The sequence below is a fragment of the Kogia breviceps genome, chromosome 12 (assembly GCF_026419965.1).
Source record: "Kogia breviceps isolate mKogBre1 chromosome 12, mKogBre1 haplotype 1, whole genome shotgun sequence".
Classification (NCBI taxonomy): Eukaryota; Metazoa; Chordata; class Mammalia; order Artiodactyla; family Physeteridae; genus Kogia; species Kogia breviceps.
In genome coordinates, this window is record NC_081321.1 from 100,524,070 (window position 1) to 100,550,200 (window position 26,131).

A 26,131-nucleotide genomic window follows, 5' to 3' on the forward strand; every position below is an offset into this window, starting at 1 on the left:
TACCGGTTCATTTGCTTTTAAAGTTGTTGATGGCCTTTATTTTCCTTATGTAGTTTTTATTGTCCTGTAGTCAAATTACTGATCTGTTGCCAGTAGAGACAAGAGCAGAAAAGCTTTCCTCACCCAGTGATTATAAAGTATAATTGCTTCATAGATTATAAAAGTAAATATTGCCTTACAGATTAAGTGTTTAAAAATATTTTAGATCTTAAATTCATCTGGGATCTATTTTGGTGTAAGTGTTGAAGAGAGATCTATCTCAATATTTTCACAAATGGCTAACTAATTATACTAATTATATTGATTGGAAGAAAAGCCTTCCCTTTCCCCTTGGATTTGAAACATCACCTTTATCATAATTTCCACCCTCACCTTTTCTCTCTTTTGTTCCCTGTGGGTTTTTTTTTTTTTTTTCTATCCTGATGCTAACATCATATTCTTAATTATTGTAGCTTTGTAATTGGCTTTAATATCTAGAGTGAATGTAATTTTGTGATTAATAAATCTACTGAAATCATAATTCCATGCCCACTTGGGCTCTGCCTTTCTCCCTAAAGGCTGTTGTTTGTGGAAATAAAAATCTACCTTTTAATCTAATATCATACGCTTTCCCTCTGTTCCTCGACCTTCCCCTGCCCGACACTCACCGCCCTCTGCCTTGTTGGGATCTCTCACCCATGCCTGGTTCTCATTTCAGCCCTGACCCCCAACTCGAGAGACACCCCTTCTGTATTTTTCTGCATAGCACCCAGCTCTTTTCCTTCATACGCTTACACAATTCATCATTTTATATGTATACAGGTGATACATTCTTACCATATGCTCCCCCTCATTGGACTTTAAATCCATAAGGCAGAAACCATATTCACAGAAGTCCACCCAGTGTCTACAAAAGCAAGCATTTGGAATAAGGTGAACTCTGACATCCTCTGAATGACGCTGAGAGCCCTCCGTAGGCTGGCCATAACTTAACTTTCTACATCAGTTCTCCATGCTCTGTCTCCCTCCAGGTGTCTTTCCCAAGCCATCCTTCTGCTTTGGCTGTCCCCTCTGCTTGGGACCCCTTCACTCTCCTCTTCCTGGTGGATACTTATTTATCCTTCCAGGTCAAGACCAGCTGTAGTCTTTTCAATGGGACCTTCCAAGAAGCTGCAGGCAGAGCTGAGGCATGCCCCACGTTCCGCCTCCCTCTGACCTACCTGATTCGAAGGTGGAGGCCTCAGGAAGAACTCCCTCCCACCCAGGAATCCTCTGGATCTGTCTGAGCTGGTTGCACTGGCAAAGGCATAAAATGAACTTCCCTCCAACAAAATAAAGTGCAAAATCTATCCAATCAATTCAGATACCAAGGGGCTATTCTAATTCAGAGTCAACAATCACTGCTTCCTCTATTTGTGTCTTTTCCTTCTAGTTGAGGCTCCAAAGTATTTTGTACCTTAAAAAAAATACACACACACACACACACACACACACACACACAACTTGAATTTGCTCTTATTTGAGATCAATATGATTTAGTTCTCTCGTCAAAAATCTATACCCCAAATCAAATAACTTGATCGGTATTTAAGTTTCGACTCCCTATTTGTCCTCCCTTCACTGTCACCGGATGGCATCTGCTCGTGGTGGGTGTGCTTTTTAGAACAAAGATTTAAAGCTGCTCATTATGGCTGCCCATCCTGTGGGAGTTTCCCCAGTCACTCACTGAGCCTGTCTGTCCAGTATCCTTTCCACACAATGTCAGCGCCCAGCCTTGACGTCTTAGTTCCCGTGGTCAGAAGTGCTTTGTTTACATGCGGCCCAGAGTCAGTGCTACAAGGAGGTAAGATGGGGAGCACAATGTCCCCCTCCAGCTTGATCGCCCTTTCTGGGTCCCTGGTGGGGAGAGCTGGTGGGGGATAGACATTTTTGCAGAGAAGCAGGCTGGGCAGAGGCAGGGAGAGAGGGCGACTGGGCATGTTGAATTTGTCATCTTCTCCCTGCATCCTCCTCTCTGGGCTGTCCCCCAGCTGTGCACACCTGTCCCCAGAGGCCCTCAGGTCTCCAGACACTTCCTGACCCCCGGTGTCTGTCCACCTGGCTCAACCTCATCTCCCAGAGGCACCCCTTCTATTTCCAGCACCCCTGGCTCAGTCCAAGGCACCTCCTCACTGAGCGGGGTCTGATGTGGGGTCTCTCTATATGCTCTGGGCCTGAAAGTCACAGAAATGCCTTCAAAATGAAATCCAACCAAGCCACCCTCTGTTATGGGCTGAATGTGTCCCTCTCAAATCCATGTGTTGTAACCTAACCCCCAGGTGGTGATGTAAGGAAGTGGGACCTCTGGTAGGTGATGAGGTCATGAGGGTGGAGCCTTCCTAAATGGGATTAGTGCCCTTTCCCTCACCCTTTGTGTCATGTGAGGACACAGGGAATAGATGACCGTCTATGAACCAGGAAGCTGGCTCCCATCAGACACAGAATCTCTTGGCACTTTCATATTGGACTTCCAGCCTCTAGAACCATGAGAAATAAATGTCTGTTGTTTATAAGCCACTGAATCTATGCTATTTTGTTATAGCAGCTGGAATGGACTAAGACACCCTCCTAATTCAAATGCATCATTGGCTCTTGAATTACAAACTCTAGTGCCTGATGTGGCAGGGGAGGCTCTGAGGAGAGAGCCCTGCCCCTGCCCAAGGCTTCTGGACCCACCTTGCCCTTTGCTCTCTGAGCCTCAGCTTCTCCTTTGCAGCCTTTGGTTGCCTGGTAACCGGTTATGGAAGGGAGGGAGGTGGGGAGAAAGGAAAGGAGGGAAGAAGGAAGTTGATTGAAACTTTGCTTAAAAGCAGAAAGTAACTCTGAAATTAGCAGAACCGTCTCTCATGGAGGACCGGTGTGGTGAAATTGGCAGTCATTTGTTGCTGGTAGTGTCATAAATTGTGCCATTTGCTCAGAAAATGATTTGGCAGCAAGTGACAAAAGGTGTAAAAATGTTCACACCCGGTGGAAATAATCTAAAATGTGGACGCGTTTTTTTTTTCTGGGGAAAAAAATGATGCTAATGAGAGCATTATTATTAGAGCAAGGCAGCCTCTGTTTACACAGGGGGTCCGAGTTTGGCTGTTTATAGAAGGGTGGACTTAGAATTTTCTGGAAAAATAAACTCACCTGACTGCTCTTTGATGTTTATGAGCTATTTAACAATTTTAAACATTTAACATATTTTTATAGTAAATATATAGATCATATATATAGTAAATAAATAAGTCATACTTTTTAGAGTAAATAACTAAATCATAACACATGCATTGACCCCTTCTGTGTACTCACAATCCCCTTCCCACAAACAACCAAAGTAAGGATGCTGGCTGGACCTTGGCACAGCTGTTTGAGCCTCTTCTGGGGGGGGCCTCGCTGGCACACTGGGCCCCACCCACTCTGGTGCCGCCCCAGGACTTTGCTCACTTCAAAGTGAGGCAGGTGAGCCTGGGGTCTGTGCCCCCCCCAGCGAGCCCTCGGCATGGCCAGCCCCTCCTCCAGGGCTTCCCCCCACTAGGTGGCTGACCTGTCCCGATCCGTCCAGCCCCGAAGTGTCTCCTGCACTTTGACGGCATCACCTGCACCTGAGGTCCTGCTTATTCACTCACTTTTGCGTTTGCTGATTCCCTCCCGGGGCGCCTGACTCATGGGCGGCGCTCTGTGCTTTGCTTTTGCTTGAATCAAGGCGTGAAAGAATGTGGCGAGCATTGCCCTCTGAGGAAGGCGCCATTAAGACCCTCATAAGCCTCAGGGCCCGACGGTACTCTCCTTGGTCTGCATCCTGGACTTTATGGTATGAACGTAAAAAAGGAGATGGCCTTTGCCCAAATCGCTCCAGGGACCTGCTCAGTTACCGGGAGTCCCTGGTTGTTCCCTAAAGCTAGGAAAAGCAACCCTGGAGGGGAAATTGGTGCCTTGGAGGGAGAAGCCGAGAAGCCAATCAACCAGCTGATGCCGATAAGGCGTGACTAAGCCGAGAAGCCAATCAACCAGCTGATGCCGATAAGGCGTGACTAAGCAAATTCCCTGCTTTAGGGGGATGTAGATACCTTGGTGCGTTCAGTTCCCTACCCCCTCTCGTCGATTGTTGCTGCACTTTGAGGACCCGCCGCGGCTGGCGGCAAGTGGCGCCCGGACAGGGACTTGACAAGAGGGACATCTGAATCTCGGTAGGTGAATCCCCGGAGTTAAGAGTGAAAGTGTGGCCACATAGTAAAGTTGATAGTAACTCGGGGCAATAGTCAGAAGTAAAAAAATATGGGACAAAAATTTGTATCCAAGGAGCGACCTGAGCTCACTGATCAAGACAAGGAGTTGTCCACCAGTGTTTTCCAGGCTTTCACAGCTAGAAATTATGATGTCTGTCTGCAACATCTTACCTGCCTACAAGATATAAACAAAGACGATTATAATATAATTTTGAATACGGCAGTAGCTGAGTTTTTCAAAAGTAACCAGACAACAACAGATAGTTTAAGACAGACACTTAACCAGTTGAAGAATCAGGAAGAAATGGATGGATTAGATGATGTTGAAAACAGTATGTTGTATTACAATCAAGCAGTCATCCTGTATCATGTCCGACAGTATACAGAAGCCATATCCGTTGGTGAAAAGCTTTATCAGTTCATAGAACCTTTTGAAGAAAAATTTGCCCAAGCAGTTTGTTTTTTGATCGTAGACCTGTATATATTAACCTACCAAGCTGAGAAAGCTTTACATCTTCTTGCTGTTCTAGAAAAAATGATTTCACAGGGCAACAATAACAAAAATGGAAAGAATGAGACTGGTAATTACAGCAACAAAGATAGGTCTAATCATAAAGCTGAAAGTGGAGCTCTAATAGAAGCTGCAAAGTCAAAGATACTATTTTTGTGTTGAAGTATATGTAGGAGGACAAGGGACTTTACTGGCCGGCCATAGTTTAAAGCTAGTTAAAGCTGTTACGTTTGAAGTTTCCCTCCTTTTTTCCTTCTGACTTTCCCCAATCTGATTTTGAATTCTCAAATCTGGTGCACCTAAAATTAAAATAATGGTACCATTTTAATTTCTTCAGTTTCTGTTACTAATAATAGTTTGGTTTTTTATAAGCATTGGGATTTTGGGAAGTTTGCATGGTCTTATTCTTATCAACCAGTTTTACTTGTGTTACACCTTCATATGCCTTGCTAATAGGAGATTTACAGATTGAGTTTACTTCTGGTTCCTTAGGATATAATATAACTTGTCAGAATTGTATTTTTAGTACTTGCATTCTGCCTATGAAAGGAACTTTTTCTGTTATGATAAAACAACCTTCCTATGTAATGCTGCCTGTAAATATTTCTGAACCATGGTATCATAGTACTAGCATGCAAGCTTGGCTAGAATTATCTGAAGTTTTAAAAAGACCTAAACGATTCATTGGAATATTAATATGTAGCATATTAGCCTTAGCTGCTTTAACAGCCACAGCCGCTACCGCCGGTTTAGCATTAAGTAAAACTGTACAACAAGCACATTATGTTAATCAATTGTCTAAAAATACCAGTATTGCATTAGCATTACAAAGTCATATTGATACTCAACTAAAAACTGAGGTTGATGAGTTAAAAAATGCTCTCATAGGTTTAGGAGACCAAATTATGGCTTTAAAATTGAAAATGCGTTTGATTTGCCATGCTAAATATACTTGGATTTGTGTGACTCAACACGCTTATAATGAAACTGACTGGGATTGGAACAAAGTAAAAATGCACTTTTTAAGTGTATGGACTGATGGACACATTAGTTTGAACATACAAAAACTTAATGCGGAAATACAAGCAATTCAAGAAGCTCATCTACAAGAAGACGGGCCCCAACAATTAATTCAAGGACTCTTGGATCAGCTTCAATGGTTAAACCCAATGCATTGTTTTCAAAATGGACTCACAGGATTGATTACCGTGGGGTCATGTGTATTGTTGATGTTAATTGACTTACCTTGTTTATTACGCTTTATTGTTGGCCGTCTTGCTGCTCTTCGTCAGGAGGTGTATGGGTTGAAATTGCATTATCAAGCTTTAAAAAATAAAAGAGGGGGAAATGTGGCGAGCATTGCTCTCTGAGGAAGGCGCCATTAAGACCCTCATAAGCCTCAGGGCCCGACGGTACTCTCCTTGGTCTGCATCCTGGACTTTATGGTATGAACGTAAAAAAGGAGATGGCCTTTGGCCAAATCGCTCCAGGGACCTGCTCAGTTACTGGGAGTCCCTGGTTGTTCCCTAAAGCTAGGAAAAGCAACCCTGGAGGGGAAATTGGTGCCTTGGAGGGAGAAGCCGAGCAGCCAATCAACCAGCTGATGCCGATAAGGCGTGACTAAGCAAAGAAGCCAATCAACCAGCTGATGCCGATAAGGCGTGACTAAGCAAATTCCCTGCTTTAGGGGGATGTAGATACCTTGGTGCGTTCAGTTCCCTACCTCCTCTCGTCGATTGTTGCTGCACTTTGAGGACCCGCCGCGGCTGGCGGCAAGTGGCGCCTGAACAGGGACCGGACGAGAGGGACGTCTGAATCTCGGTAGGTGAATCCCCGGAGTTAAGAGTGAAAGTGTGGCCACATAGTAAAGTTGATAGTAACTCGGGGCAATAGTCAGAAGTAAAAAAATATGGGACAAAAAGTATCCAAGGAGCGACCTGAGCTCACTGATCAAGACAGGGAGTTGTCCACCAGTGTTTTCCAGGCTTTCACAGCTAGAAATTATGATGTCTGTCTGCAACATCTTGCCTGCCTACAAGATATAAACAAAGACGATTATAATATAATTTTGAATACGGCAGTAGCTGAGTTTTTCAAAAGTAACCAGACAACAACAGATAGTTTAAGACAGACACTTAACCAGTTGAAGAATCAGGAAGAAATGGATGGATTAGATGATGTTGAAAACAGTATGTTGTATTACAATCAAGCAGTCATCCTGTATCATGTCCGACAGTATACAGAAACCATATCCGTTGGTGAAAAGCTTTATCAGTTCATAGAACCTTTTGAAGAAAAATTTGCCCAAGCAGTGTGTTTTTTGATCATAGACCTGTATATATTAACCTACCAAGCTGAGAAAGCTTTACATCTTCTTGCTGTTCTAGAAAAAATGATTTCACAGGGCAACAATAACAAAAATGGAAAGAATGAGACTGGTAATTACAGCAACAAAGATGGGTCTAATCATAAAGCTGAAAGTGGAGCTCTAATAGAAGCTGCAAAGTCAAAGATACTATTTTTGTGTTGAAGTATATGTAGGAGGATAAGGGACTTTACTGGCCGGCCATAGTTTAAAACTAGTTAAAGCTGTTACGTTTGAAGTTTCCCTCCTTTTTTCCTTCTGACTTTCCCCAATCTGATTTTGAATTCTCAAATCTGGTGCACCTAAAATTAAAATAATGGTACCATTTTAATTTCTTCAGTTTCTGTTACTAATAATAGTTTGGTTTTTTATAAGCATTGGGATTTTGGGAAGTTTGCATGGTCTTATTCTTATCAACCGGTTTTACTTGTGTTACACCCTCATATGCCTTGCTAATAGGAGATTTACAGATTGAGTTTACTTCTGGTTCCTTAGGATATAATATAACTTGTCAGAATTGTATTTTTAGTACTTGCATTCTGCCTATGAAAGGAACTTTTTCTGTTATGATAAAACAACCTTCCTATGTAATGCTGCCTGTAAATATTTCTGAACCATGGTATCATAGTACTAGCATGCAAGCTTGGCTAGAATTATCTGAAGTTTTAAAAAGACCTAAACGATTCATTGGAATATTAATATGTAGCATATTAGCCTTAGCCGCTTTAACAGCCACAGCTGCTGCCGCCAGTTTAGCATTAAGTAAAACTGTACAACAAGCACATTATATTTTTTTTTTTTTTTTTTTTTTTTTTTTTTTTTTTTTGCGGTATGCGGGCCTCTCACTGTTGTGGCCTCTCCCGTTGCGGAGCACAGGCTCCGGACGCGCAGGCCCAGCGGCCATGGCCCACGGGCTTAGCTGCTCCGCGGCATGTGGGATCTTCCCGGACCAGGGCACGAACCCGTGTCTCCTGCATCGGCAGGCGGACTCTCAACCACTGCGCCACCAGGGAAGCCCAAGCACATTATATTAATCGTCTAAAAATACCAGTATTGCATTAGCATGACAAAGCCATATTGATACTCAACTAAAAACTGAGGTTGATGAGTTAAAAAATGCTCTCATAGGTTTAGGAGACCAAATTATGGCTTTAAAATTGAAAATGCGTTTGATTTGCCATGCTAAATATACTTGGATTTGTGTGACTCAACACGCTTATAAAGAAACTGACTGGGATTGGAACAAAGTAAAAATGCACTTTTTAAGTGTATGGGCTGATGGACACATTAGTTTGAACATACAAAAACTTAATGCGGAAATACAAGCAATTCAAGAAGCTCATCTACAAGAAGACGGGCCCCAACAATTAATTCAAGGACTCTTGGATCAGCTTCAGTGGTTAAACCCAATGCATTTGGTTTCAAAAGGGACTCACAGGATTGATTACCGTGGGGTCATGTGTATTGTTGATGTTAATTGCCTTACCTTGTTTATTACGCTTTATTGTTGGACCGTCTCGCTGCTGCTCTTCGTCAGGAGGTGTATGGGTTGAAATTGCATTATCAAGCTTTAAAAAATAAAAGAGGGGGAAATGTGGCGAGCATTGCCCTCTGAGGAAGGCGCCATTAAGACCCTCATAAGCCTCAGGGCCCGACTGTACTCTCCTTGGTATGCATCCTGGACTTTATGGTATGAACATACAAAAGGAGATGGCCTTTGGCCAAATCGCTCCAGGGACCTGCTCAGTTACTGGGAGTCCCTGGTTGTTCCCTAAAGCTAGGAAAAGCAACCCTGGAGGGGAAATTGGTGCCTTTGAGGGAGAAGCCGAGAAGCCAATCAACCAGCTGACGCCGATAAGGCGTGACTAAGCAAATTCCCTGCTTTAGGGGTATATATACGGCTAGGCTTTGTTATTAAACTTGCCTTGCAACCGACAGTTGCTTGTGCCCTTCTGATCCCATACCTTGGTGCGTTCAGTTCCCTACCCCCTCTCGTCGATTGTTGCTGCACTTTGAGGACCCGCCGCGGCTGGCGGCAAAAGAAGGATGCAGATTCACCGTAGCTCCCTCCGCATCTACCATGACTGTCCCACTGGGGCCTCCCCCTTCATTTATTCATCCGACCGCAGTTCATGCAACATCGGACGTCCACCAGGCACGGAGCTGGGGACACGCCCCTCAAGTAGATCCACCCATGGTCGCGGAGCTTCTTCTCTGGAGAAGTTCCACCACCAGCATCCTTCCTGGCTCGCCCTGGCTGATAAGTTCCCATAACGATGCTGCTGGGAAAGCCGGGTTTCTCCCCGCGCGCTCCATTCTAATCGAGTCGGTCTTCCACTGCGTGCTTTAATTCTGTTAGAAGCAAATCAAAATTAACGAGATTGCCTCCTTTGAAATGTTATATATAATTAACCTCGAATTAAGGACAATATGCGTTTGAATTTGCCAATCAGTAACACCTTGTGAACGCTGAAATGCACAGCAGCAAACAGACATTGACATTGACTCTAATCTGCCAGTCCAACACCTGGAGGAAAATGACATTGACTCTAATCTGCCAGTTCAACACCTGGGGGAAAACGGCTTTGAAGACCCACCGGTGAAGCCTCCACTGAGGCCAGGAAAGGGGCCGCCCGGCCATCACGCGCCCTCCTTGCTGTGGCGGCCACAAGGTCCTGTTCCTGCTGTGTCTCCCAGAGGGCGGTGGGGAGGGGCTCGCTGTCTTCAGGGTGAGAAGAGGGTTCAGTCAAGGAAGAGGATCTGCAGAGAAGGAATCGCCACAACGACCAATGCTCCAGAGTGCCCTGACCACCGTCTACAGCTATTGGCTGCTCCTCTTCCGTCAGCCTTTGCCTTCGTAGGACATCTCCGCTTCTTGGCTGCGTAGAACAGAGATTTGCTGGGCTTCTGGCAACAGCACAGGTGAACGCCCACCAGAGGATCCCCTGCTGCCCCCTTCAACCGGGGCGAAACCACTCACGCTGAGCTGCAGTGGTCTGCACAACCCCGAGGATTTATGCTTCTTGTTGTAAGGAGGTAAAACGACCTTCAAAAACCACATTAACTGGTTATAATTCTTTTCATTTTTAGTCCTTTGTATGAATCCGCCACATGATTTATCCGTTCATTAGTTGATGAACCTTTGGGTCGTTCCCACTTTTTCGTTATCATGAATAATGCTGCTAGGAACATCTGTGTCCAAGATTTTGTATATATAGACAGACGTAAGTCTTCACTTGTCTTTAGTATGTACCCAAGAGTGGAACTGCTGGGTGTTCACTCTTTTGAGGAACCGCCAAAGGGTCTTCCAAAGCGGTTGCACCAATTTACATCCGTGCTGGCAGAGTGTGAGGGTTCCAGTTAGGCTACATACTCCCCAACGGGTTATAGTTCTAAGTCAGTTTCCTGCCCATCAGAGAGTAGAAAGATGGACAAGTCGTCAACCGAGGACACGGAGAAAACAAAGATAATTATGGCGAAGCTTCCTCCTGTTTGTTGATGCGTGTTTTACAGGCTTCCCAAAGTCACATTGTTCCGTTCTCACCCGAGCTCTCCAAGGCACGGGTTTTGTCTATGTTACTCTTGAGGAAACAGAGGCTCAGAGAGATGAGGTGCTTTGCTCAGAGCTGTGCCATCACACAGGTGCCTCTGGGGGTCTCCTGTGCTCTGGAGGAGGCTGATGCGGCTCGTTACTAAACGGACTCCACTCTGTGGGGTCAGCCTCCCCTGCAGACCGGCTCTCCTGCTTCCTTGGTGCTGGTCCTCAGGGCGGCTGCTGTAGTTCTTGCTAGATCCTTCCAGCCAGCGTCGACGGGCAGCCACACGGAGCGCCCACTCTGGAGTCCTGAGGGGGGCTGCCGACCTTCCTCCCCTCGGCGCCTCTGGAGGGAGCCCAGGGCAGTATCGCCTCTGTGTCCACAGTCCTTTGCTGCTCTGACCCTCGCTCCTGGAGCCCGTTTCTGCCTTCGTGTCCTGTGCCCGGCGTCACCCCGTTGCTCATCTTGGCAATGCGTCCTTGTCATGGAGCCTTGATGGAGGCGTTTGAATAGAGTCCCCCTGAAATTCATGTCTGCGTGAAGCCTCGGTAAGCGACCTTATTTGGAAATAGGGTCTTTGCAGGTGTAACTAAGTGAAAGACTGAGATGCGATCGTGCTGGATTAGGGTGGGTCCTCAATCCAATGAGAAAGTCCTTATGGGAGACGGAGGCCGTAAGGAGGAAGCGGAGGCTGGAGGGAGGTGGCCACAACCCAAGGGATGCCTGCAGCGCCCAGCAGCTGGAAGAGGCAGGAAGGACCCTCCCGTTGAGGCTCTGAAGGAGCTCGGCCTGCGGACACTCTGATCTCGGGCTCCTGGGCTTCAGGACTGGGAGAGAATCTGTTGCTGTTGTTTCGGGCTGCTCGGTTTGTGGTGATCTGTGGGGCAGGCACAGAGAGTGGCACTTGCTGACTTGACTGCACAAGCTGCCAGGGTACGTCCTTGCTTCCCCCGGGAGCCGTGCTTGGATGGCCGATAGCTCCCCTCCCCAAGGAAGCGCTCACCCGCCCCCCCACGCAGGGGCTTCCTTGGCTCCCTCTCCAAATGCTTGCCTCTGTTCTAGCTGTTACTTCTTTCTTCACTGTGCCCCACCCCCTTTATGTGGGCTCCTGGAGGCCCTCGCTTATGCGATATTTCATCCCATAACACAGCTCCGTCTCCCATGGGCAGATACCCATCACTAGATGTTTAGACGGGCCATGTGGCTTGTTCGGGAAAGGTAGATGGAACACGCTGTATGTCCATCAGACTATGCACATGTCCAGACTTCCCTGATTTGGACATGCCAGTTCAATTCAGATCGGCAGATGTTTGCCAAGCCCTGATTCTGCCAGGCACAGTGTCAGGGGTAGGGGATTTGGGCACCATTCTTGTTCCCAGGGAGTGGGAGAGAAAACAACACCAACAGATCGTGTGCAGCTTTAACTTTTTAATTTCAGAATTAGTGTGTATTCGTTGAGGAACCTTTCGAAATTACAGGTAGATAAAAAGGAAAGAGATATTCCTCTTAAGCCCCTAGCTGGAAACAATCATTTTGGGACACAGACCCGGATGTGTGTTGACACGGGGACCAGGTCACACACAGCGTTTTCCAACTTGTCTTTTTATTCACTTCACGTCTTTCAGTGACTATTAAACTATATCCACATCATTCATTACAGGACTGAGTCAGAATCTTCACCTGTTTTCTTTCATTTCATTTTATTTAATTGGTCTCCCATTGTAGGTTACTTAAACTTCCCCAGTTTTTAAAAGTACTGTCGTTATTTTGAAAAGTAAATTGGTTTTAAATTGTAAAATTACTACCTGTCATGGAAAATATACTAATAGTGCAGAAGGACGTGTCAAAATAAAAGTCCTCTTTCCCCTCACCTCTGGTCTTCAGAAGTAACAACTGCTAATAGTACCTTTCCAGGAAGTTTCCAGGCCCCCGCAAGCATATATATATATATTACATTATATAAATAATATAATATATATGTTATATAAATTAAGTAATATATATTATATATATATAACATAATTTGTATAATTCAAGAAACTGAAGATTTATAGTATATCTATAGTATATCTATCCATCCTATCATCTACCTATTATCTATAGTCTATATTCATCCATCCATCTTTTTACAGAAAAGGAGTCATTTTGCATGTAAAATCCACCTTGTTCACACTTTATGTGCCTTATACATTTTTTCCACATCAGCACATAAAGATCTCCCTCTTTTTATTATTATTTTTAAAGTTCTGTATTATGGAAATTTGCAAGCATATAGAAAAGTCAAAAGTGTGTTATAATGAACCTCCACGTACGCATCACCCAGCTTCTATAATTACCAGGGTCCATCTCGCCCACTTTCCACCCTGACAGAATTGTTGTGAGGCAAATTCCAGACACCATCTCCTTTCTTTAATAAATAGTTGATTATCTATCTTGAAAAGATCCAGTGCTGTATTATATCTGAGTCATTTGACAATGATTCCTTAAGGTGATAAGATAACCATTATTCAAATGTCCCTGTTTGTATCATTATTTTTATTTTCCTATTTCTTTGACTTATGAACCAAGACAAATTCAGACATTGCATTTGTCGGGATGCCTCTTTATTTCTTTTTTGTTTGTTTGGTTTTTTGTGCTAGGCGGGCCTCTCACTGCTGTGGCCTCTCCCGTTGCGGAGCACAGGCTCCGGACGCGCAGGCTCAGCGGCCATGGCTCACGGGCCCAGCCGCTCCGCGGCACGTGGGATCTTCCCGGACCGGGGCACGAACCCGCGTCCCCTGCATCGGCAGGCGGATTCTCAACCACTGCGGCACCAGGGAAGCCCAATATTTCTTTTAATCTAGATGTTTGCTCTCCCTATTTTTTCCCTTACACTTTATTGTTTGTCCTAGAAATGTTCATATATCTTGAATTTTGCTGAATTCTTTCCTATAGTGCATTTACCATGTTCTCTGGATGTATTGTGCTTTTTCTGAACTATGTGAGAGTTAAGGTATAGATTGATGCTCCTTTAGCTTCAAAACTTCAGCTTGTATTTCCTAAAATCAACAGCGTTTTCTTTCATTCCTACAGTTGTAAAAGAATGTCAGCAGTGGAAAAAGATGTCTGTCTTTTCTGCTGATGTGATTCAGATTTTGTCAAATGTCCCACTGAGATCTGTACAGCAAAACAAACCCCCCACCCCTGGGCTGCACTCCATGGTCCCTCTAACCTGGAAACCTGACTCCGTCCACTTAGTCTTTCATGACGTGGTATATGTTTAGATTATGATTTTGTGACATATTCCTCCTTTTTGTATTTGTCTGATACTTCCTAAAGATCCAACTCAGTTTATGCAGTTATGGCAGAAACAAACAAAGGCAATGCTGTGTCCCTCTCAGCGCATAGACTCAGGAGGCATGTGGGGTGGGCTTGTCTCCTGGGGGGTGCGCTTTAGTTTCCTGGTGAAGGTGGGGTCAGTGAGCTTTTTGCCCCCGGGAAAGCTACAATTGTCCCCTTTGTAATTCACAAGTATCTTATGGAGAGATGCTTTGAATTTATGTAAATATCCTGTTAGTTTTCAAAGTTCACCCTTTAGCTTTATCATCCATCTGTTGATGACCTGAGTCAATTATTATTACACTGGTCACCAAATGAGGATTTTCTAAATATATATCTATATCTTTGTATCATCTATCTATCAAGACTAATAATCACCGTGCTTTAAATTCATTGAAATAATGTCTCTCTCTGTGACTGAGTACCAACTGGGTACAGAGTCACATTCTTCGTTTCATTTTGCTTTTGATTTGGAGGGATTACTTTTTAGTTTTAATTCTATTGGTTTTACAAGCATGTAACGTATTCTGCTACATTCTTTGCAACGGCTGCGTGCTATGCCGCTATACGCACCGTGATGCTTTTCCTCATCAGCCCACAAATGGTGGCACTTTTATTGTCTCCAGTTTTAGTTTCTATCATCAGCAATAATGCAATGACTAGGCCTGGGCACTTAGGCATGTAAGTGTTTAACAAAACAGAATTGTTGTTAAGACATAAGAAAAGCTTCCCGAAGGAAGTGACATTTGAATAAAATATTTTAGGATGAGTTTGAAATTTAGCCTAGTGAATAAAGTGGAAAAGAGCATTTTAGGGGAGAGGGAATAGTATGAAGATATCAGGGGGCAGTTTCGAGATGGAGCTTATGGAGAGCTCCAAATGATTGGGTTTGCTGCTGTTTAAAGGGGTTTGGGAGAGTGGGAAATGGGGCTAGGGTGACCGGTGAGGTGGGCAGGATGCCTTGCTGTGGCTCTCGAGCTATTTTCCCTTGGTGGTGGCGGTGGGGGGGAGTTTGAAGGGTTCTGGCAGGAAATGAGGTCGTCGTCTGTTAGCAGGACCACTCTGGTGATGACATGAAGAGACCCTCAGAGACCCGACACCGGTGTCCACACAGAATGCCATTGCAATTACCCAGTGAGAGGCCGGGAGGTTCTACATGGGGCCAGGAGTGGCTGAGAAAGGGAGGGAGACAGGGTCAAAGCCCACCTGCAGTGAGATCCAGTCTTCAGACCCGGCTAAGTGTTCCATGCGGGTCCAGACAGGGAGATGTGGTGGGACTGCCCCCAGGTTCCGTCTCAGGGTGTGGATGAATCACTTAGCTGGTGGAGAGAGCAGGGGGCAGGTCTACTCACGGGCACAGAGGTGAGCTGATTGCTCCGCACATTTAGGCTTCACACCCAGGTAATGATCCTCTACAAGGATGAGGACCACAGACCGCTGTTTGGAGGGAGGTCCTTTTAACCAACACAAACAGGACCCCCAGCGCTCTCTTGCTTGGTCTGTCCTCTCTGACCGTTACTGCACTGCAGACCACCACGCGGCTTTTGCATCTGTCCTCAAGGCAGAAATTAAGATCACCTGCAGAGCTCTGGGAGACCCAGTCTCCCCGGGTCCCAAATCCACAATCATTCTGATTGGTGGCTCTTACCCTGAGGCTGCGACGGACACATTTGGGGAGGAGGGCGGGGAGGGGAAAGGATTTCGTGTTTGAAGCTGGGTACAGAGGGGCGGTCTCTGGAAGTCTGCAGAAGCCCAAGGAGGCTGGCTCGGGACCACAGCTGACTGTGGGCGAAAAGAGTGGGGTCCAGGTGGGCGAGGGGCCCTGCACGGGAGCCGGGTCCTGTGTGTAGGGTCTGCTGGGGGTGCTCGCAGCCCCCAGGGAGCAGCTTGGAGAGGCGCTGCCTGCAGCGTGCGCCTGGAGGGGTCATGCTCTGTCCCGATGGACCCGTAAGGTCTGCCCCGGGCAGGGGAGCCGGCAGGGTTCAGGCACACGGGCTATGAAGCCAGTGTCTCTGGGTTCCTGTTAGAGGTGGAGAGGGACAGAGAGGTGGTGACCCAGGCTGCGTTGGGACATGGTGGCCCTGGTGGCTGTGACAGCAGGTACCAGAAGAGGCCAGGTGATGCCTACAGGTACACGAGCATCAGTGGGGCCCCCCAGCTGCAGTGAGCACAGTAGGGGGTGGGGCTACTCAGGCTGGAAGTGAGCCGGCCGAGCGGGTGTGGCTTCCTCCTTGTCTGGGAGGAGCCTGCAGGCAGACCACCCCCCAGAAAGGAGAGGCGCCCACCTGGGGTGCATCCTCACCTGGGGGCTCAGTAAACACACAGCCCTGGATACTGGTTGTAACCTCCCTTTTCTCTCGGTGCCTCCAAAGCGCCCTGCCCCTGACTTTACCCCCCAGGGTGTGGGATGTGTGATGTCAGGGCTGTGGGTGAGGAAGCAGAGGAGAGAAAGGTCTGTCCTCTGGAGCTGAGGGTCCCGTGGGGGCTGGTGGCTGTGTATCAATAAAGACTCGAGGTCCCAAGGTCTCTAGGATTTCCTTGGCTGCCTGCGTCCAGAGAATCCAGGTGAATGGATGAAGTGGGTGTGTGTTGGGGGCGGGATGGGAGCAAAGATCCGGGGTAAATCTGAATTGTCTCTTTTAGAAATAAGTTTCGGGGGTTTCCCTGGTGGTCCAGTGGTTAAGAGTTCGCGTGTCCACAGCAGGGGGCACGGGTTCCATCCCTGGTCGGGGAACAAAGGCCCCAAATACCTCGAGGCACAGCCAAAAATTTAAAAAAATTAGACATAAGAAGTTTCTAGATACCATACTGTGAACCAACAGTTAGTTCTCTGATGAAGTAGGGTAATGGAAGAGCTCTTACTAGGTTCGGATCATCTGTAATTAGCCCATTACATTGAAATAACTGCTTTTACAGATTTGAATCTGTTTAGTTTTTTTTTTCTCCCTGGATTAAAGAGAGTACCTACAATCATGTTAGACTATGTGCCTTAAGATCAGCTCTGTCAAAAACATGCACAGTGAGTTTTTGGTCCACCCGTGAAATGAGTTTACATATTGCGTCAGTAGAGCCCCCGAATTGTCATTTACGTCACTCCAGCAATTTCACTTATTCAAGGTGTTGCTTCCTCTCATCCTCAGGATGACCCTTGAGAGCAGCCGGCGTCTGCCGTGGACGAGTGAGGAAAGAGCCTGAAGACAGAGCGGAGGGCAGAGATCAGCAGAGGAGCCCAAACCGTTCGCTGCCAAAGGTACGTAATGTTTCCGCCATGGTTTATTATGATTTAGGAGACAGAGGATTGTGTGGCATACGGTCAATAGAAGCTGTTTGCTGCTTTCATGAGCCATTTTTCATACCATTAATTTTTTGCATATGTTTCATTAATTTCAGGGCAATCCATATTTCCCTTTCCTGTGAAATACATCTCTGCAGACTTAGACGCCTTCTGTGTGTAGCCAGGGAAGGCAATGCCATCCACTGCTCTTGGTGACACATAAACCTCTCCACACGAGGGTGCAGCCCAAACTACCCATCCCCGTCCCCCCCACCCCCCGCCCTCCGCCGTGCCGCGCTTACTCAATACCCATTCGCCACGTTCCTACTGGGTGCCAGGCTCTGCTGTAGGCACTGGGCATACAGAGATGAATGGGGTGCGGTCCCCACCCCGGTAAGCTCACGGCCACGAAGGAGACAGATCCATCGACTGCAATCCCCTTAAGTGCTCTAGCAGAGGGCGGGCCAAAGTGTTTGGGGCACCCGGTGAAGGAGGCGCTGAAAGAACTGGTTTAATCGCATCTTTCTGTCCTCTGCGGGGAGATGGGTCATCAATCTGCACAGAGGGCAGCGACAGGAAAACTCAGCCCAGCAGAGCTCTGGGTACTGTGACGAGGAACTAGCGTGAAAGGGGAAGTAACCCAGGGCCGAAGGGGACGGAAGGGGACCCGGGTGGTGGAGAGGAGTCGAGGAGGAAAATAGGGCAGCGTTGGAGAGCAGGTGGGAGCCGCCGCTGGGGTTCGATGGATGACTCGGTGGGGGCCGGGCATCCTCCGCCCCCTCCCAGCTGCCCCTCCCCCGTCCCGTCTCTCTGCTCCTCCCCCCGCCGTCCCATTGGCCGCCTGGTGGGTTGGGTCTGGTTCCCCTTAGACCGAGTTTCCTGCTGCATATGCTCAAGTAGGATCGTACCATTCCCTGCATCCAGAGGCATCGGGGACTCCCCGCGAGGCTGAGGATGAAGGGGGAACCCACTCCGGCACAAGGCGCTGCCAGCCTGCTCTCCGCTGAGCCTCCATCACCTGCCCTCCCAGCCCCGCTTCAGCCTCCTCTGCCACTTGGCCTCCCTGAAGATGCCACTTGCTTCCCGCTTGGAGTTTTCCTTCGACAGACGTGTGCACAGCGCTCTCGGGGAGCCGGGCGGCGGTTGAGGCTAGAGGTACAGAAGTGAACGAGGAAAAGAACCTGCCTTTACGCAGCTTGCGTTCTGGCGGGGTGGAGGGGAGCTTGAAAATATACAAGGACAATAAGTCCATTATCAGCTGTTTTATTGGACAGTGAGTCGTACGGAGAACAAGCAGGCCCACAGCGGTGAGAGTTCTGGGGTGAGGAGGAGGGCAGTTCTGAAGAGGGGCTTCCGGAAGACCCCGCCATGGAGCACAGGCCTGAAGGAGGGACTACGGGGAGGGAGCCGTGCGGACCTCCGGGGAAGGTGTTCCAGGAGAGAAGAACAACCCCAGAGATGCTGAGCTGGGAGAAGGTCCAGCATGTTTGAGCAGATGAGGGACCGGGAAGGGAGGGACCGGGTCAGGGTAGGGGGTGGGTGGGGGGGCCGATGCACTGGTCTACGGGCCAGCGTGAGACCCAGGCTCTCCCTGTTCAAGAAGGAGGCGCTGAGGAGTTCTGAGCGCCACCCGACTTCCGGCCTGGGCTTCAGAGGATCAGCTTTGGCTCCAGGGCTGAGAATGGGCCGTGGGAGGAGCTAAGGAACAGTGGGGGGCCGGCTGGAAGCTTTGCAGAAACCAGGGGTATCGCCGTGGGCTCTGATTCTCCCGGAGGTTGCAGGCGGACTGCACATCGAGGACTTCGGTCTGAAGAACAGGAGCGACGGGGCTGCCGTTTCCTGACCCAGGGAAGAGCGTGGCGGACAGGGGTCCGGGGCAGAGACACAGGGTCGGCTTTTGGGCGTGTGCATGGAGATACCCGTCGGGCATCCCCACTGATGTGAAGGAGGGAGTTGGGCGTTCCAGGCTCCAGTTCAGGCGAGGGACAGTTGGACGCTGTCTGTAGTCGGTAGCGCTTACAGCTGTGGCTGGTGAGACGGTGGAGGGAGCAGGTGTGGACAGGGAAGGGGCCCGGCCAGGCATGGGCCGATCCAGCCTCTGAATGGGGGCAGGAGATAGAGAGACATTGACAAGGAGACGCCCATCGGACGTCCGTGGCATGTGGCCAGGAGCGGTGCCCAGAGGCAGACCGTAGGGTTGGTCCAGGTTCCTGACTTGGAGGGCGGTGAGTGGGGCCGTGCTGGGCTGGATGTCCACCTGCACATCCAGGGAACAAGAAAAGGACAGTCACCCGCTGATCAAGTGGGAGAAATGAGGTGTCCCGCGGTTGGACTGAGTAACGAGGGTAACGAAGATGTGAATGCTAAAACTTTCCAGAATCGCTGGATCTGTCTAGGAAAAGGGGCTCTGGGATGCAGGACTACGTATTTGGAAGACAAACATTGCTCTGTTAAAATTGTGCCTGAGGCCAGCTCCGATTTCTGTCCGCACCCACAATTGTTACTTTCAGTGGGAGAAAACCGTGAGTCCCTTCTGTCTGCGGTGACTTCTGAAGTCTGCAGGCGGGTGTGCTCAGTGACTGAGAGGAAACAGAGTGTTTGCAATTGTTGATTTGACAAATACGACTAAGTATTCAATAGGTTACCTTTCAAATTATCCTGTCAAAATAATCATGACACAGGATAATGATAACATAGTTCTCAGAAGGAGGGATGGATGTTTGCACTGAACAGCTGGCTGCCACTGGCCTCTGGGGAGAGGCTGATGGATGAGAGGACGGCTGGCCGAGGGAAAAAAGGGGTCCTGTCGTGGGTGTGAGGGTGCATCCGCCGTCCACAGCTTATCCCGGACCTGGAGATGCCGGATGTACGGGTTCACGCCGCCGTCTGCAGACAGCATGGCAACCAGCCTCATGACGTGGCTGCCCGAGTCTGGCGTCCTGGATGCTTTGGTTAGGGTGGGTCAAGATACAGAGAACGTGTACCCACGTCAACTCGCTTGATTGCAGAGGTAGGACCTCAACCTGGGGCCAAGCAATTAAGTTCAAATCTTCCAGCATTTAAAAACCATGGCTTTCCACCCAACCCTGTGCTGAGTGCCGGGGGTAAGAAGGGAATAGAAAATATTGTAATGTGCATGAGATTTCAAGTCCAAGAGAGCTGTTTTCATCCCCTTCTGTACCACCCCGATTCACCCAGAGTCACCGACTTTTGTGCCCTAATCTGCGAAATGGGGAAAATATTACCATCTCCATATCCCAGTGGGAAAGTGAGGTTCCTGTCATGGTTCTTCCCTGGTTTATAGCCGTGAGGATTAAGTGCTTTGCTCTGGGGCTAAGTTCTCTCTGCTTTGTGGACCAATTCTAAATCCTCTTCTTAGAAGACAGAACAGCTTATTATAATATCTTCTGATATAATGATCTGAAAACTGTGACTTTTTTATGGTTTATAAAACTGAGGCTAATCGTTTAGTAAACATGGATGGACATTATTTTATGACCTCTCTCTGAGGGGGGGTACCTATACTTTTCTTGGATGTCTGTAAAGATGTCTTTATTTCAACCATGTCACCTGATTTTTTTATCATGCAAAACAGATTTATTTGCCTGCGCATCCGTGAGGATTAAGGTTGTAGGTGAAAAGGACAGCAGTCTTCTGTCAGATGGAGAGGATTTACCGTTCAACACGGACGTGACAAGTAGGATTCTTCGATGGATAAGCTGCGAAGGCAATGTTTCAGTCAGCCGAGCCCCTTGGACCCGATAGACCGTTCTCTCTCCCTGTTCACCCAGTGGCCCCTCACAATGCAGCCAGCAGAGAGAGAGAGAGACCAGGTCTCTGGATTGGGCACTTCCAGGGAGACTTTGTGGGGCTCTGGGCAATGTGAGCTGCGGGGACTGTGTCATTGGCTGGGCAGTGGTCGGGCGGGAGGCAAGGCAGGTTTCCTATTGGTGTAGAAGGAGCTGACTGTCCCTGGTTTCCCTGAGGGGCTTCCTCCCGGAGATAAGAGGCAGGGAGGCTGGGGACACAGGGCAGGACTCAAGCCTGCAGAGTGGACACCGGCAGAGGATTCTGGGTTGATGCCGAGTGAGCTCACGTTGGTGTTCCACGCGTGGCGTCATGGGATCTGCAGTGGCGGTGTGGTCGATGAGTGTACGTTTAGCATTTTATTGAAGGCCCCGCGTAGGCTCCGGGGATTGCATCAGAAAGTCCACGACCGGTCATGTCCCCACGCTTGCCCTTAAGAAGCCTTCAGACCCATGGTAAGGAGGATAAATGTAACTTTGGGAAAATGGAGGTCCGCATTTGAGCCCAGAAAGCTTTCTGAGTGCTGGGCTCTGCGCTGTCTTAGTTCGGTACTAGGTGTCCACGTGATAAAGGAAAACACGCGCATTTACATGGAAGCCCGTGTTATCTGTCTGCTCACAAATGGGACCCTATTGAGTGAATACGCTTTGCACACTTAACAACATGCCTTCGAGATGTCTCCGTGTCCTTAGGTCCGGCCCATGTGAGCCAGCCCGTACCGGCTGGCGAGATCCAGTTATTAAGTTATCAGGAATTCTGCGAGCCGCTTGAAATCGTGCTTGGTCACTCGAAGTCTGTCACGGTGGGAGTGTTTACACTCTGGAAGTCATCAGACACGGACATCATGCTTCACCGCCTCAGAAGGGCCTGCGTTAGACATGCACCTGCACGTCACCGGGTGGATCGCTTTCCTTGGACCGTCGTGGGGTATTCACTCCCCTGCAGGGGCAGAGCTCATTCAGCCGCTTCCCTCCCAGTGGGCACCTCACACATCCAAGGGCTTGGCTGCTATAGGAACATCTGTGCGTGTGCGTGTGTGTGCGCGTGTGCGTGCGTGTGTACTGGTGCTGCTTTGTGAGCTTCTCTGTAGAATAGCTTATAGAGCAGGTGTGACTATTAAATCGCAGGTTAAGAGTCAGCAGACACAGCGTGTCATACGCTCAGGAACATGCTGACACTTGGATATTGGTAGAGAGCAAAGTCCAAAGTCAGCAGGAGACGGGGCTGGAGATTTATGGGGGGACAAAACCATCAGATGGAGTGCGGGGCTGGGGGTGGGACCTACTTGAGGGTTTTGTAACAATACGGTTGTTATTATGATTAAACCTAATGTTCGTTGGTTTCTTCCTAGGCCAGTTACTGTTCTAAGCAGTTTTGCGTGAATTAACTGCATCCTCGGAATGCCTATGTGAGGGGTACTATTATTGTGTCCATTTTACAGATGAGGCTGGAAGAGGTTACAGACTTGCCTGAGCGATACAGCTTGTAAGGGGTAAACCCGAGGGGTCTGGGGCTCCACTGTAGCCACTGCACTAGACGTTTTAGAAGGAGCAGTGATCTCAGCGTGTAGAGTAATGCGAGGGGCTCATGACCGAAGCCTTCAGTTGGGGCCGAATCAAGGCACTGATTTTCGGGGTCGAAAGGAGAGGAGTCAGGAGATGCTGAGGAGTTGAGTCAGGAGGGTTTGAGGCTGGGCTGCGTACTGCAGAGGGGAAGGGGTGGCACAGAGGACGCAGGTTTCGGTCCTGGATGAGGGGCAAACAGTTGGGCTGGTTGTTCTCAGAGACGGGGAGGGAGGATCATGAACTTGGTTTTGGACGCGTGGCGTTTGCAGTGTTGGTGGGGCATTCCAGTAAATCTGTCCAGGGACTGGCTGGGAGAGCCTTGAGCTTAGGAGCGATTCCGAGGATGGAGATAAATATTCGGGTGCCATCCTCAATGAGGAGATAGCTCAAACCGTGAGCAAGGTGTGATTTCCCAGGAATGATATGCTAAGTGAGCCAAGCTGTGGGCTGCAGGTGGTGCCACGGGGAACACGCACACTTAAAGGAGAGAAGAGGTTCTTCTTACTAATAATGGCATTTTTAGTTAGGCACGTGGCCTCCCAAATAGGCACTCCATTTATCAAACTCCTTTGCAACCAGATGCTCCCATAAGGTCAAGTTTGGAGAATGGGAAAAAACTGGAAAACTTTATGTCTAGCTTTCAAAAAGTACTTTCCATTTCCCATTTTCTCAGTTCTGCTGGTTGGAACGCAAGTGTTTTTGCCAGCGCTGCGGCAGCCTTCTTAGATCTTGAGTGAGAAGATGCAAGTTGAGAAATACGCAAAATGTTGATCTCACTATGAGACATTTATACGCGGGTTTTTCAGGTGTAACAGTCAATCTGTGTCCTAAGAAATACAAGAACCTAAAGACAGGTATGTCACAAAATCCGAGTGAGCTTATAATGCTATAAATGACGGGAACCCATTCAAATTTGCCTAATTATTTTTTTTAATATAAAGGAAACATTAGCTCATATAACTGTCTATGCGTAGAATTTCTTTCTGGCTTGGCTGTGTTGGGTCCTCAATGAAAGTCATCAATTCCCAGTAATATATACGTAGACACTCCATCCTTCGAGAAGTGAAGCTTAATTTTCTCCCCACCTCCCTTGAGGGTGACTAGACTTAGGGACTTGCTTCCAAAGCACAGAGTGTGGAAGATAAATCATAGCTCTACAGTAGAGACACCTGGCAGACCCCACTCTAGCCAAGTGGGGAAGGTGTAGATCACCCATGTTGCCAGGTGGACGTCAGGTACATCCAGGTACCATGTGATGAGAAGGACACCTCTCCTCCGTGGTCGTCTTTCCGAAAACCCATCACCCCAGCCTAAGCGTGAGAAAAACATCAGACAAATCCATCCAAACTGGGATGCATTCTACTGGATACCTGGGCGGTACTCCTTAAGACAGTCAAGGTCAGGAAAAGTTGGGAAAAACTGAGACTGTGTGGACCAGAGGGGCCCGGAGAGAAGTGACTCAACGAAGTGTGGCTCCCTGGACTGGATGCTGGAGCAGAAAGAGGACTTAAGTGGAAAAACAGGCAACACCCAACAGCCGTGTCCCAGTGTTGACGTCAGCCGTGAGGACCACATCACGGGATCGGAAGATGCTATAACCACGGGGAAACCGGGGCAGGGGCGTACAAGGACTCTGTACTGTCTGCGCAGCTTTTCTATAAACCTAAATTTGTTCCAAAACACAAAGTGTATTAAAAATGCCATTGGTAATTTACGTCTTCTCATCTCGGCTCTTTTCCGGGCAAGCTTTCCCCAAGGGATGCCTCTGTGCCTCCACCCTCCCCTGAAGCTACAAGTTATTCTGTCAACCTTGGGACCCAGGGGGCCCCTTTCTCCGCAGTCCCAGCCAGGGCCCCAGCTTTGATACCGATCGACTCCTGGGCGAGTTAGCCATGCTGAACCAGGCGCCAGACGTGGCGCTGGATGTCTGCTGGTTGGCCAGGCCTCTGGCACGTGCCCATCTTGGCACAGGACGGCGAGGGCAGCTCACGAGCCGCAAGAGCTCAGAACTGAGAGGGGGTGTCCCCCAAGGGACATTGGGGCAGTGTGGCCAAGAAGGAGGATGACGCACAAGCTGTCTGCTGGTGGAAACTTCCAGGAGGCTGAGTGGTCAACAGTGGAAACTTCCAGTGACTCCGAGAAGACAAGGATCAAGACACGGCCTCCGGGGGAGCTTCCTGAGGTGGCCAGGGGGACCCCCCCCGTGGGGTGGGGGCAGAGGCCGTGCCATGTGGGCTCTCGGCCACGACCCTCACGGGAAAAGTAGCCCAAAGGGAAGAAGAGTGCAGCCCTGAAAGCAAGACCTTTACACGTGTTCCCCACGGGCCACCCGCCGTTCTGAGCGCTCCCATGCGTGACTCCACTAATTCTCACGGCAACCCCGTAAAGTGTTAGGATTGGCACCACCATCCTCTTTCCCAGGCAAGAAAACGGAGGCTCTGAGAGGCTCATGGGTTTACCTCAGGCCACTCAGATGGTCAGCAGCGGAGTCCTGAGCCCCACCGGGGCCGTCCGGTACCCAGTTCCTCCTCTAACCGCAGTGCTGCTGCCCAGGAAGAGCCACGGTGGGAGCTCGTCCGAGGTCTTGGGGGCAGAATCCTTAGAGAGGAGAGGATGAAGGCGCAGGAGGGAGAGGGGGCAGTAGTGGACGGTGGCCCCTGAAGGGGGGAGGGGAAGGCTGGAGGGAGAACGCGAGGATGGGGGTCTTTGGCCTTGCTGGGGAGGAGGGCCAGGCTTCCTCTGACCTCACAGGCTGTGCTGCCTATTGGTGGTTTGGGTTGAGCAGGGTGATGGGGGCTCTGGGAAGCTTTCGGTGGCCCCTTTTTGCTGCCCGGTCAGTAGCCGAGTTGAAGGCCAGGCTCCCTGCTCACCCAGGGGCATGACTCCTTGACCGCTGATCCTGCTTTGGGTACCAAAGGCCCAGCAGCGAGGCTGCTGCTTTCAGCGCCGGGCCCTGGGATTCTGTCTAGAAATGACTGCCCTCCCCGATGTGGTGGTCTGGCTGCCCCCAGATCTTCGAGGGAGAAAGCTGCGGGTCCCGCTTCTCTCTCCTCTGTCTCGGGGTCCGGCCCTGCTCGGAAAAGGATGCTGCAGCCGAAGGGCCCTGGATCAGGTTCCCGGGCTCCTGCAGGGCTGGTCCCTGGAGACGGCAGGTGTATTAGGTTCTGTTCTTTTCTCACGAGTCACAGAGACCAGCCCCAGGCAGAGATGCAGCTCAGCCACCCCCGCAAGGACTGAGTTCCGTCCCCACTCCTGACACCCTCGACTGTTCCTGTGTGAGGTCCCCTCTCTGGGCCCTCCTCCAGGGCCCAGGAATGACATATATATATTCTATATGCTTCTGCAGCTCCAGGCTGGGCCCACGGCCCCTCACTCAGGCCCCATCCCCGGGCTGTGAGCGACTTCAGCTTGGGTGGTGTGTCGTTCCTCCCTGGGGACCCCTCGGTGCCTGCACGCGGTCTGGCATCCGATAGAGCCGAGTCTCGCTTTCTGCTGCCTTTTGAGCTGTTAGCCTGTGGCAGGGACA

At 49.0% G+C, this 26,131-nt stretch overlaps 1 protein-coding gene across 1 annotated transcript in view; it reads left to right on the forward strand.

Annotated features, from left to right (window-relative positions):
• The window catches only part of TBC1D22A (TBC1 domain family member 22A), a 541,067-nt gene extending 516,750 nt beyond the window's left edge, over positions 1-24,317 (forward strand). The window contains exons 14-15 of the transcript XR_010835979.1: positions 17,100-17,209; positions 20,829-24,317. The gene's annotated coding sequence lies outside the window, so the exon portion shown is untranslated. The remainder of the gene's footprint in view (positions 1-17,099; positions 17,210-20,828) is intronic.
• The last annotated feature ends 1,814 nt before the right edge of the window (positions 24,318-26,131 follow it).